This window comes from Acinonyx jubatus, chromosome B4 (genome assembly GCF_027475565.1).
Source record: "Acinonyx jubatus isolate Ajub_Pintada_27869175 chromosome B4, VMU_Ajub_asm_v1.0, whole genome shotgun sequence".
Taxonomy (NCBI): domain Eukaryota; kingdom Metazoa; phylum Chordata; class Mammalia; order Carnivora; family Felidae; genus Acinonyx; species Acinonyx jubatus.
In genome coordinates, this window is record NC_069387.1 from 37,451,765 (window position 1) to 37,463,809 (window position 12,045).

Genomic DNA, 12,045 nt, shown 5'->3' on the forward strand with positions numbered 1-12,045 from the left:
ACCCCAAAATTTAGCAGAACCATTTTTATTTGCTCACAGTTCTGTGGGTTAGCCATTGAGGCCCAGCCCAGTTGGTCTCATTACCTAAGCTCATTAATGTGGTGACCGTCACCTGGTGGCCCTGCAGGGCCTGGACAGTCTGAGAGCCTCTCTCAGGTGTTTGGTGATTGGTGTTGCCTCTCATCTGGGCCCCTCTTCCCCCATGTGATTTCTCATTCTCAAGGAAACTGTCCTTTAAGGTGAAATGGGATCTCTGGGACCTCTTGGGATCTAGGCTCTGACGTCTCACAGGGTAACATCCATCTGCTGCTTCATCAAAGCAAGTCAGAGGACCAGCCGAAACTCCAGGGTTGGGCGGAAAACTCTACCTCTTGAAGGTGGCCTCCTTCATGTGCCCAGAAGGAGGAGAATTAGAATATTTGGGAATAGACCCCACCAATCTTTCTTTCTTTCTGTCTTGTCTTTTCTTTTCTTTTTTTCTCTTTTCCTTTCCTTTTCTTTCTTTCTTTCTTTCTTTCTTTCTTTCTTTCTTTCTTTCTTTCAGAGATAGTGAGCATGGGTGTGCACAGGGGAGAGGCAGAAGGTGAGAGAGAGGGGGGAGAGAGAGAGAGAGAGAGAGAGAGAGAGAGAGAGAGAGAGAGAGAATCTTAAGCAGGCTCCATGCCCAGCACGGAGCCTGATGTGGGGCTCGATCCCACAATAATGAGATCACGATGTGAGCCAAAATCAAGAGTCAGATGCTTAACTGAGCAAGGTGCCCCTAGACCCCACTGATCTTTGGAAGACAGCAAAGGCTTCTTCCCCTCCCAGCCCCCTCTTTACCATATGGGTCAACATGGGAAATTGGCATGGACAGGACACTTAATCTTGTTGGGCAAGAAGTGCTGTTTGAGGTGGATTCTCTGTGTTTGCCTGTGTGTGGGGCTCGTGCTGAGTGTAATCCAGAATTTGGGCTTTGGAGCAGACTGTTTCTCCTGCTAGGGCGACTGGAGTGTAGAAGTAGAGCTAGACACTCTAGAAGCTGCCAAGAGCTTGGCTGCTTAGTACCCCTTGCTAATTTTCATGACGTCTCTGAAGAATGTGAGTCCGTGAGTGACAGGTCTTTAAGAAAGCCAGCTGGTCACTCCAGATCCAAGCCTCTGCTGGGAATTCTTTTATTCATTCACCCAGCAAATACTGCACCTACTAAGCCCCAGACTTTCTCTCCATCCTCTTCTAACTGCGGATGTGAAATAGAAAGACCCAGGCCTGTGTGATTCACCGATTACACTTTTCCTTCTCAGGCAGCACAATGGACTTAACATTTCGACTTCCCACAATGTATTTGTTTTTAAAGTTTTCTTTTCACCTGCCTTGGTAGCTCTTCTCTCCCGTGAAATGTCACAAATGGCAGAGAGGCAGAAAGAAACAGGGGAAGAGCCAGCTCCGGGTCATTTATGAATCCCCAGTGCCAGTTTAGACGATGCAGCAGTGGGGCTGCTAGTGAAGTCCTCCCCAGCACTGATCATTCATCAGACTTACCTCTCCTTGGAGATCTCGGGCTGGACTTGATGAAATACACTTTCTCAGCACAACAATGTTCTTTGGCCTGTCATCTGCCTCGTGGTTGGTGCATTCATCAAATAAGAACAAAGGCTGAGCGGGTTCCACATTTGAGAATGCCTCGGTGTTTTATTTTCTCCCTGCTCCCTCTCAGCATTTCTTGGAAAAGAGATGTTTTGTGGCTGCAGGCTTCTCTTTTTGTGAAAGTGCAGTCCATGCTGCACAGCTCAGCCTCTCGGTCGTTCTCCCCTCTCCTTCTCGACTGTGCTGTGGGGGAGCTGACCCAGCTCTGAGAGAGGACTTGGCGAGGACTGTGGGGAAGGGCGAGTAGCTGCCCTATGCTTGGAGCCACCCTGCTACATCTGGGTGACTTGGGGACCAGCATTGTGCTACTGCTGCAGGGTTAATGGTATCTGATCAGCTCATGGGGCTTACTGTGGACCAATGTGTAGGGTTGAGGAAAACGTGAAGCCTAGTCTGCAAACCTTGAGAAAGCTGGCATCACAGCAAGATAGACCTCAGCAACTCCTTTTGGACAAGGAATTGGAAAAACTGGATGGAGGACCTCGGCCTGCTTCAACTGAGAGTTCACTGCTTGCTAGGTAAATTCCCCATCAGTAGAGACCTAAGAGGCCTGTCTTGGATTCCTAACTTCTCTGCCCATGCCTACACCCCCCTTTCCGGTTCTCTACAGCTGTGAGAATGGATTCACATGTCAGCATGCTTAACAGTCATACTATCAATTCATCAACAAGCAGTTATTGAATACTTTGATTCTTTTAAGATCTGAGGCATCTTTTGGTCCTGGTGCTCCAGGTGATGAGGGAGCTTCTGTTCAAGATGGTGGTGTAGGAAGATCCTGAAGTCACCCCTTCCCATAGACACAGATCTACAGCTACCTAGGGGAAAATTCCCTCCGAAAAAGACCTGAAAACTACGGGAGTAAGCTCCTTCACAATGGATAAAGTGGCCACGTCGAGATGGTAGGTTAGGCAGAGACATAGTCTTGCCAAAGACTCCACCCCTGGCACGGTGGCCCACATTTGGGAGGGATCTCACAAACATGGAGCTTGTTCCTGTGCAGCCCGGAGTTTGTGCCCCACATTAGGCACCCCAGCCTTTGGGACCTGCATTAGAGACACGAGCCCCCAAAACATCTGGTTTTGAAAACCAACGGGGCATGTGTCTGAAAAAGCCACAGGGCTGTAGGGAACCCAGACTCCACTCTTAAAGGGCTCGTGTGCAGACTCACTTGTCCTCAGACCTAGTGTAGAAGCAGCAGTTTGAAAAGTGCCTAGACCATAAGTGAAAGAGATCTGTTTGCTGTTCTTTTATTTATTTGTTTGTTTGTTTAGTTTAGTTTTTGACAAAGAGAAAGAGAGAGAATATGAGTGGAGGAGGGGTGGTGGGGGGTGGAGAGAATTCCAAGCAGACTCTGTGCTGACAGGCTCTGTGCTGATGCAGGGCTCGAACTCACGAACTGTGAGATCATGACCTGAGCTGACATCAGGCACCAGATGCTTAACCAACTGAACCACCCACGTGCCTCCATTTGCTATTCTTAAGGCGTCTGCCAGAAGGACAAGAGCCTGTTGGGACTGTCTCCAGGGACAGAGATGCTGGTGGGTGCCATTTTTGGTGTTCTCCTTCTACACAGTTAGTGGTGGTAGTAGATGGCAGATGACATTTTGTCACTCTCCCTCTACCCTGCAAGCACTGGTGCGTGCCCCCGTGCGCTACTCCCTGAGACTGTGCCTCAGCCAGCAGGACAAAAGCCCCACCACTACCTGCTGTCTGACTACAGCTCCAACAAAGCTGGCCTATGGATGTAGCCCACATAGGGATGCCTGAGCACCTGGCTCCAGTGACCAAGGGCGATTGTGTTTCTGGGTCAAATGGGTCTGAAACAATTGGAGAGACAGTTCTTGGCAGACTGCCATCCCCAGAGCACTGCACAGACAGCAGACTAAAACACACTCCCAGTTATCTGATGTAAAAGGCCTATTTACTTGCCCTGGAGCTTTAGCCTGAGGGGCAGGCTTCACATTTACAACACATCTAGAGGCTACAGAGGTGCTATCAGGGAACATAGGATACCATCTTTGAGCTGATCCTCAGCCTTGCTATACCTCTCAGAAAGTTTGCTGGTCCCTCCCAGAAAGGAGCCTCATGTTTTACAACTGTCACTGAGGGGACTCCTCCAGACTGCTTGTTTTGCAGGCCAGCAGGGTCTGTGATTATGTTCCCATAGGACTGCATATATTTGCATGCTTTAAAACCTGCTACTTGAGGATCTAGCTCCCAAATGGCCTGAAACCAGGTGCTAACTGAAATCTTCCCTCTGGAACACTGACACATCTTGGCATAACCTCTACAACAGGGACCCACCAGGAAAAAACCGGCTTCTTAGATAATCACAAAGGTTCAAGAGGCAAACAAGAGCTGGGGCATGGTTGAACAGTAAGGTTCATCTCCTACATAAGGCCACTCCTGCAAGACTGGGAGAGATAGCTGTTTCACCTAATGCATAGAAACAAACACAGAAACTCAAGCAAAATAAGGAGACAGAGGAATAGGTTCCAAACAGAAGAACAAGATGAAACCCCAGAAAAAAAAAAAAAAACAAAACCTTAGTGAAATAGAGATAAGTAATTTACATGATGTAGATTTCAAAGTAATAGTTAAAAGATGCTCACCAAACTCAGAAGAAGAATGGTTAAACACAGTGAGAACTTCAACAAAGAGATCGAGAATATAAGTACCAAGCAGAAATAGTAGAACTGAAGAATAACTGAATTGAAGAAGACATGAGTGGGTTTCAAAAGCAGACTAAATGAAGCAGAAGATAGAATCTGTGAGCTGGAAGACAGGGGCAGTGGAACTTACCCAAAAGATGAACAAAGAGAAATAAGAACTAAAAAAAATGAAGGTAACCTAAGGGACTTATGGGACAATATCAAATGGACTAACATTCATATTATAGGAATTTCAAAAGGAGAAGAGAGAGTGAAAGAGGCAGACAACTTATTTGAAGAAATAATGGCCAAAACTTCTGTAACCTGGGGAAAGAAACACACATCCAGATCCAGGAATCCCAGAGAGTTCCAAACAAGATGAACCCAAAGAGACCACACCAAGACACATTATAATTAAAATGTCAGGGCACCTGGGTGGCTCAGTTGGTTGAGTGACTGACTTTTGATTTTTGCTCAGGTCATGATCCTGCTCTCTCTCTCTCTCTCTCTCAATCCCTCTGCCCCTCTCCTTGCTTGCACTCTCTTTCTCTTTCTCTTAAAAAAAAAAAAATTAAAATGTCAAAAGTTAAGGATACAGAGAATTTTTTAAAATGTTTATTTATTTTTGAGAGAGACAGAGCTTGAGTGGGGGGGGGGGGCAGAGAGAGAGGGAGACACAGAATCCGAAGCAGGCTCCAGGCTCTGAGCTGTCAGCACAGAGCCCGACGCGGGGCTCAATGACCTGGGCCGAAGTCAGATATCCAACTGACTAAGCCACCCAGGCGCCCTGAGAGAATTTATTTTTAAGTTCACCTATTTATTTCTGAGAGAGAGAGTGAGAAAGAGAGAGTGGGAGAGGGGCAGAGAAAAGGAGAGACAGAATCCCAAGCAGGCTCCATGCTGCCAGCACAAAGCCTGATGTGGAGTTCAAACCCACAAACTGCGAGATCATGACCCAAGTCGAGATCAAGAGTCAGTCACTTAGCCAACGGAGTCACCTAGGCATGCCCAGAGAGAATCTTAAAAATAACTTGTTACATACAAGGGAGCCCCCGTAAGACTATCAGGAGATTTCTCAGCAGAAACATTGTAGGCCAGCAGGGAATGTCATGGTATATTGAAAGTGCCGAAAGGGAAGCGAAAGCACTTCCAACCAAGAATACTCTACCTGGCAAGGTTATCATTCACAATTGAAAAAGAGATAAAGAACTTTCTGAAAGCTACAGGAGTTCATCAGCACTAAACTGGCCCTACGTGAAATGTTAAAGCTAAAAAGAATGGGGACTAATTAGTAACAAGAAAGCATATGAATGGTAACCAGGAAAGGCAATTATTTAGTAAAGGTGTTGGACTAATCACTTATAAAGCTAGTATTAAAGTTAAAAGATAAAAGTATTAAAAATAATGTAACTACTATAATTAGTTAAAGGATAGACATGAAAAAGATGTGAAATGTGATATTAAAAATATAAAATGTTCAGGGGTGGAGTAAAAGCATAGAGTTTTAGAATGCATTCAAACAACCTGCTATCAACCTAAAATAGATTCCTATGTATATGGGCTGTTAAATATGAGCCTCATGGTAAGCACAAAGCAAAAACTCATAATAGATATGCAAAAGATAATGAGAAAGGAACATAAGCACAACACTGTAGAAAGTCATCAAACCACAAGGGAAGAAGCCAAGAAAAGAAGAAAGGAACAGAGAGGAGCTACAAAACAAACAATAAACCATAAACAAACACTACAAAATGTCAACAAGTGCATACCTTAAATTCTACACAGAATATAAATAATTGGATAAATTCTCCAATCAAGACATAGAGTGGCTGAATGGATTAAAACAAACAAACAAACCAACCCAGTATTCCACTATGAGCTACCTACAAGAGACTCATTTTAGATATTAGGACACATAGAGACTGAAAGTGAAGGGATGGAGAAAGATGTTTCATGAAAATGGAAACCAAAAGAAAGCAGGGGTAGTTTTACTGACATCAGAAAAATAGACTCTTAAACAAAGATTGTAGGGGCGACTGGGTGGCTCAGTCAGTTAAGCGTCCAACTCTTGATTTGGCTCAGGTCATGATCTCATGGTTCGTGGGTTTGAGCCTCACATTGGGCCCTGGGCTGGAAGTGCGGAGCTTGTTTGGGAATCTCTCTCCCTCTCTCTGCCCCTCCCCACTCATGCTGTCTCTAATCTCTTTCAAAAAAAAAAAAAAAAGATTGTAATAAAAGACAAAGATGGAAACTACATAATGATAAAGGGGTAAATCCAGCAAGAAGATATACCATTTGTAAATATTTATGCACCCAACATAGAAGGATCTAAATATACAAAGCATATATTAAGTGACCTAAAGGGACAAATTGACAGCATTAGAATAATAGTAGGGGATTTCATACCTCACTTACATCAATGAATAGATCATCCAGGCCAAAATCAATAAGGAAACATTGGCTTTAAATGATATATTAGACCACATAGACTTAATAGATATGTAGAGAACTTTACATCTAAAAGCATCAGAATACACATTCTTTTGGAGTGCACATAGAACATCTCCAGTATATGTCACGTGTTAAGCCATAAAACAAGTCTCAATAAGTTTAAGAAGATTCAAGTTATATCAAGACTCTTTTCCAACCACAATGGTATAAAACTAGGAATCAATTACAAAAAGAAAGTTAGAGGGGTGCTGGGTGGCTCAGTTGGTTAAGTGTCTGACTCTTGATCTCGGTTCCAGTTATGATCTCAAGGTTTGTGAGTTCAAGCCCTGTGTTAGGCTTGCACTGAGAGCACAAAGCCTGCTTGGGAGTCTGTCTCTCTCTCTGCTTCTCTCCCACTCACTCACTCTCTGTCTCTTTCTCAAAATAAATAAACTCAAAAAAAAAAAAGAAAGAAAAATTACAAATATATGGGGATTATGCAACATGCTATTGAACAAACAGTGGGTGAATGAAGAAATCAAAGAAGAAATAAAAAATTTACTTGAGACAAATGAAAATGGAACTACAACATACCAAAATCTATGAGATGCAGCAAAAGTAGTTTTTTTTTTAATGTTTACTTATTTTTGAGAGAGAGAGAGAGAGAGAGACAGAATGTGAACAGGGGAGAGGCAGAGAGAGAGAGGGAAACACAGAATCCGAAATAGGCTTCAGGCTCTGAGCTGTCAGCACAGAGCCTGGCGCAGGGCTCAAACTCATGAACCGCGAGATCATGACCTGAGCCGAAGTCAGAAGCTTAACCGACTGAGCCACCCGGGCGCCCCAGCAAAAGTAGTTCTAAGAGGTACAGCCATAGTGATAAATGTCTACCTCAAGAAATAAGAAAAATCTCAAATAGTCTAACTTTATACCTAAGGAAGCTCGAAAAAGAAGAATAAATGAAGCCCCAAATTGTAGAAGGAAGGAAACAATAAAGATCAGACTGGAAATAATTGAAATAAAGACTACAAAGATAATAGAAAAGATCAGTGAAACTAAGAGTTGGTTCTTTGAAAAGATTAACAGAGTTGGCAAACTTGTAGCTAGGCTCACTAAGAAAAAAAAAGAGATGGCTCAAATAAATGAAATCAGAAATAAGAGAGGAGAGGTTATAACCAATACCAAAGAAATACAAGGGATTGTAAGAGACTACTACAAACAATTATGTGCCAACAAACTGGACAACCTAGAAGAAATGGATAAGTTCCTAGAAACATATGATCTTCCAAGACGGATTCATGAATCATAAAAAATCTGAATAGATTACTAAGGAAGTTGAATCAGTAATCAAAAACTTTCCAACAAACAAAAAGTCAAGGCTTCCCTGGTGAGTTCTGTCAAACATTCAAAGAAGTCTTAATACCTATCCTTTTCTCAAGCTCTTCCAAAAAACTGAAGAGAGGGAATGCTTCCAAACTCATTTTAATGAGTCCAGTGTTACTCTGATACCAAAACCAGATAAGGACACCACAAAAAAGGAAAATTATAGGCCAAGGGGTGCCTGGGTGGCTCAGTTGGTTAAATGTCTGACTTTGGCTCAAGTCATGATTTGCAGTTTGTGAGTTTGAGCCCTGTGTCAGGCTCTGTGTTGACAAGCTCAGAACCTGGATCCTGCTTCAGATTCTGTGTCTCCCTCTCTCTTTGTTTCTCCCCCACTCACGCTCTGTCTCTGTCTCTCTCTCTCTCTCTCAAAAATAAATAAATATTTAAAAAAATTTAGAAAACTACAGGCCAATGTCCCTGATGGACATACGTGAAAAATTCCTCAGCAAAATATTAGCAAAGTAAACTTAATAATACATTAAAAGCATCATATACCATGATAAAGTGGGATTTATTCCAGGGATGCAAGGATGGTTTAACATTTTCAAACCAGTCAATGCTACATTAACAAAATGAAGGACAAAAATCATATGATCATTTCAATAGATGCAGAAAAAGCATTTGACAAATTCACCATCCATTTGCAATAAAAGCTCTCAACAAAGTGGGTATAGATGGAACATACCTCAACATGATAAAGGCCATAAGTGACAAGCCTCCAGCTGACATCATACTCAATGACAAAAAAACTGAAAGCTTTTCCCTTAAAATCTGGAACAAGAAAAGGATGCCCACTCTTTTAACTTTCATTCAACTTAGTATTAGAAGTTCTGGCCAGAGCAATTAGGCAGGGAAAAGTAATAAAAATCATCCAAATTAGAAAGAAAGAAGTAAAACTGTCAATGTTAGTGGAGATGATTTTATATTTAGAAAATCTGAACGATTCCACCAAAAAACTGTTAGAACTAATATATGAGTTTGATATAGTTGGAGGGTAGGTACAAGACCCATATATAAAAATATGTTGTTGTTTTTTTATACGCTAAGGCTAAGATACGCTAAGAAATTAAGAAAACATTCCCATTTCATGGGGCACCTGGGGTGACTCAGTCGGTTGAGTGTCTGACTTCAGCTTAGATCATGATCTTGTGGTTTGTGGGTTCAAGCCCTGCATCAGGCTCTGTGCTGGCAGCTTGGAGCCTGGAGCCTGCTTTGTATTCTGTGTCTCTCTCTCTGTCTCTCTCTCTGCCCCTCCCCTGCTCGTGCTCTGTCTCTCTCAAAAATAAAATAAAAATTGGGAAAAAAAAACAATAAAAAAACGGAAACATTCCCATTTCAAATCACACCAAAAAGAACAAAATACCTAGGATTAAAGTTAACCAAGGACGTGAAAGACGTGTACACTGAAAACTATTACATTGATGAAAGAAATTGAAGACACGAATAAATGGAAAGATATTTTGTGCTCATGGGTTGGAAGAATTCATATTGTTAAAATATCCATATTTTCCAAAGCAGTCTACAGATTCAGACTATCAAAATTCCTATCAAAATTCTGATGGTGTTTTCCATAGGAATAGAACAAACAATCCTAAGACTTATATGGAACAACAAAAGATCCTAAATAGCCAAAGCAACCCTGAGAAAGAGGAACAAAGCTGGAGGCATCATGCTCCCTGATTTCAAGCTATACTATAAAGCCATAGTAAACAAAATAGTATGGTATTGGCATAAAAACAGATACAAAGATTAGTGCAACAGGGTAGAGAGCTCAGAAATCAAACCACGCATATATGGTCAATTAACTTACAACAGAGGAGGCAAAAACATACCATAACGATATTGGATTGGCATCTTACACCATATGCAAAAATTAGCTCAAAATGGGTTAAAGACTTGAATATAAGACCAGAAACCATAAAACTGTCTGAAGAAAGGATAGGTAGTAAGCTCTCTGACGCTGTTTTTAGTGATATCTTTTTGTATCTGAATCCAGAAGCAATGGCAACACAAGCAAAAATAAACAAATGGAACTGCATCAAACTAAAAAGCTTCTGTACAGTGAAGGAAACCATCAACAAAATAAAAAGGCAGCATGGGAGAATATACTTGCAAATCATATATTTGATAAGGGGTTAATACCCAAAATATAGAGAGAACTCCTATAACTCAATAACAATAATGTAAACAATCTGATTAACAAATGGGCAGAGGATCTGAATAGATATTTTTCCAAAGAAGACATAGAGATGCCAACAGGCACATGAAAAGGTGCTCAACCTCGGTCATCGTCAGGGAAATACAAATCAAATCACAATGAGATATCACCTCACACCTGTTAGAATTATCAAAAAGACAAAATAACAAGTGTTGGGAAGGATGTGGAGAAAAGGGAATCCTTGGGCACTGTCGGTGCAGCTACTGTGGAAAACAGTATAGGAATTCTTGGGGCGCCTGGGTGGCTCAGTCAGTTAAGTGTCCGACCTTGCTTGGCTCAGGTCATGACCTCGCAGTTCGCGAGTTCGAGCCCCATGTCGGGCTCTGTGCTGGCAGCTGGAGCTTGGAGCCTACTTCAGATTCTATGTCTCCCTCTCTCTCTGCCCCTCCCATGCTCATGCTCTGTCTCTCTCTGTCCCTTAATAATAAATAAACGTTACAAAAAAATTTTTAAAAAAGAACAGTATAGGAATTCTTAAAAAAATTAAAAATAGAGCTTCCATATGATTTAGTAATTCCACTTCTGGGTATTTATTCAAAGAAAATGAAGATGCTCATTTGAAAAGATATATACGCTCCTATGTTCATTGCAGCATTATTTATAATAGCCAAGATATGGAAACAACCTAAATATCTATCAATGGATGCATGGATAAAGAAGATGTGGTATACACATATTATGGAATACTTACTGCTCAACCATAAAGAAGATGCAGTCTTGCCATTTGCAACAACATGGATGGAACTTGAGAGTATTATGCTTAGTGAAGTAAGTCAGACAAAGAACAATACCTTATGATTTCACTTATATCTGGAATCTAAAACAGTTGGTTGCCAGAGGAGAAGGGGTATGTGGGTTGGGCAAAATGGGTGAAGGGGATCAAGAGGTACAAACTTCCACTCATAGGGGCACCTAGATGGCTCAGTAGGTTAAGTGTCCTACTCTTGATTTGAGGTCATGATCTTATGGCTCATGAGTTCGAGTCCTACATCAGTCTCTGCGCTGACAGTGTGGAGCTTGCTTGGGATTTTCTCTCTTTCCTTCTCTCTGTCTGCCACTCCCACATGCTCTCTCTCTCAAAATAAGTAAACTTTAAAACAAAACAAAAACCCAAAACCAAAAACAAAACTTCCACTTGTAAAATAAGTAAGTCATGGGGATGTAACATACAGCATGAGGACTGCAGTCAATAATATTGTATTGCAAAACTGAAAGTTGTTAGGAAAAATCTTAAAGGTTCCTATCAAGAAAAACAATGTTTGTAAATTTGTATGGTGACAGATGGTAGATAGACTTATTGTGGTGATCATTTAGCAATGTATTCAAATGTAGAATTATTATGTTGTACACCTGAAACTAATGCAATGTGTCTCAGTTATACTTCAATAAAAAAAGAAAAAACTATTTGAATAGGGTATAAATTATGCGCAATGCTTTATTAAAAGAGAGAGGGAGAGGGAGAGAGAGAGAGATTGATTTCACTGATACAGGGTTAGGTGAGTCCCCAACCCTTTCTGTTCTTGGCTACCAACTTTCTTGTGTGTTTTATGTGGGTTTTCCCATTCCCCGCCCCCCCCCCCCCCAACCAGGGCTTGGTCCTGCCACATCCACAGCCCTCAGGAGTGGGCTCTGAAGGCCAGCCAGGAAGGGAAGAGGTTGCTGTAGATGCAGCCAGAGCCCTTTATGTAGGGCTGAAAGGAGATGCCTGCCTTGCCCCAGCCAAAGTCTCCCTGCTTT

At 41.9% G+C, this 12,045-nt stretch overlaps 1 protein-coding gene across 9 annotated transcripts in view; it reads left to right on the forward strand.

Moving 5' to 3' along the window:
- TSPAN9 (tetraspanin 9) overlaps window positions 1-12,045 on the forward strand; it is a 221,915-nt gene that overhangs the window by 28,499 nt on the left and 181,371 nt on the right. The window lies entirely within an intron of this gene.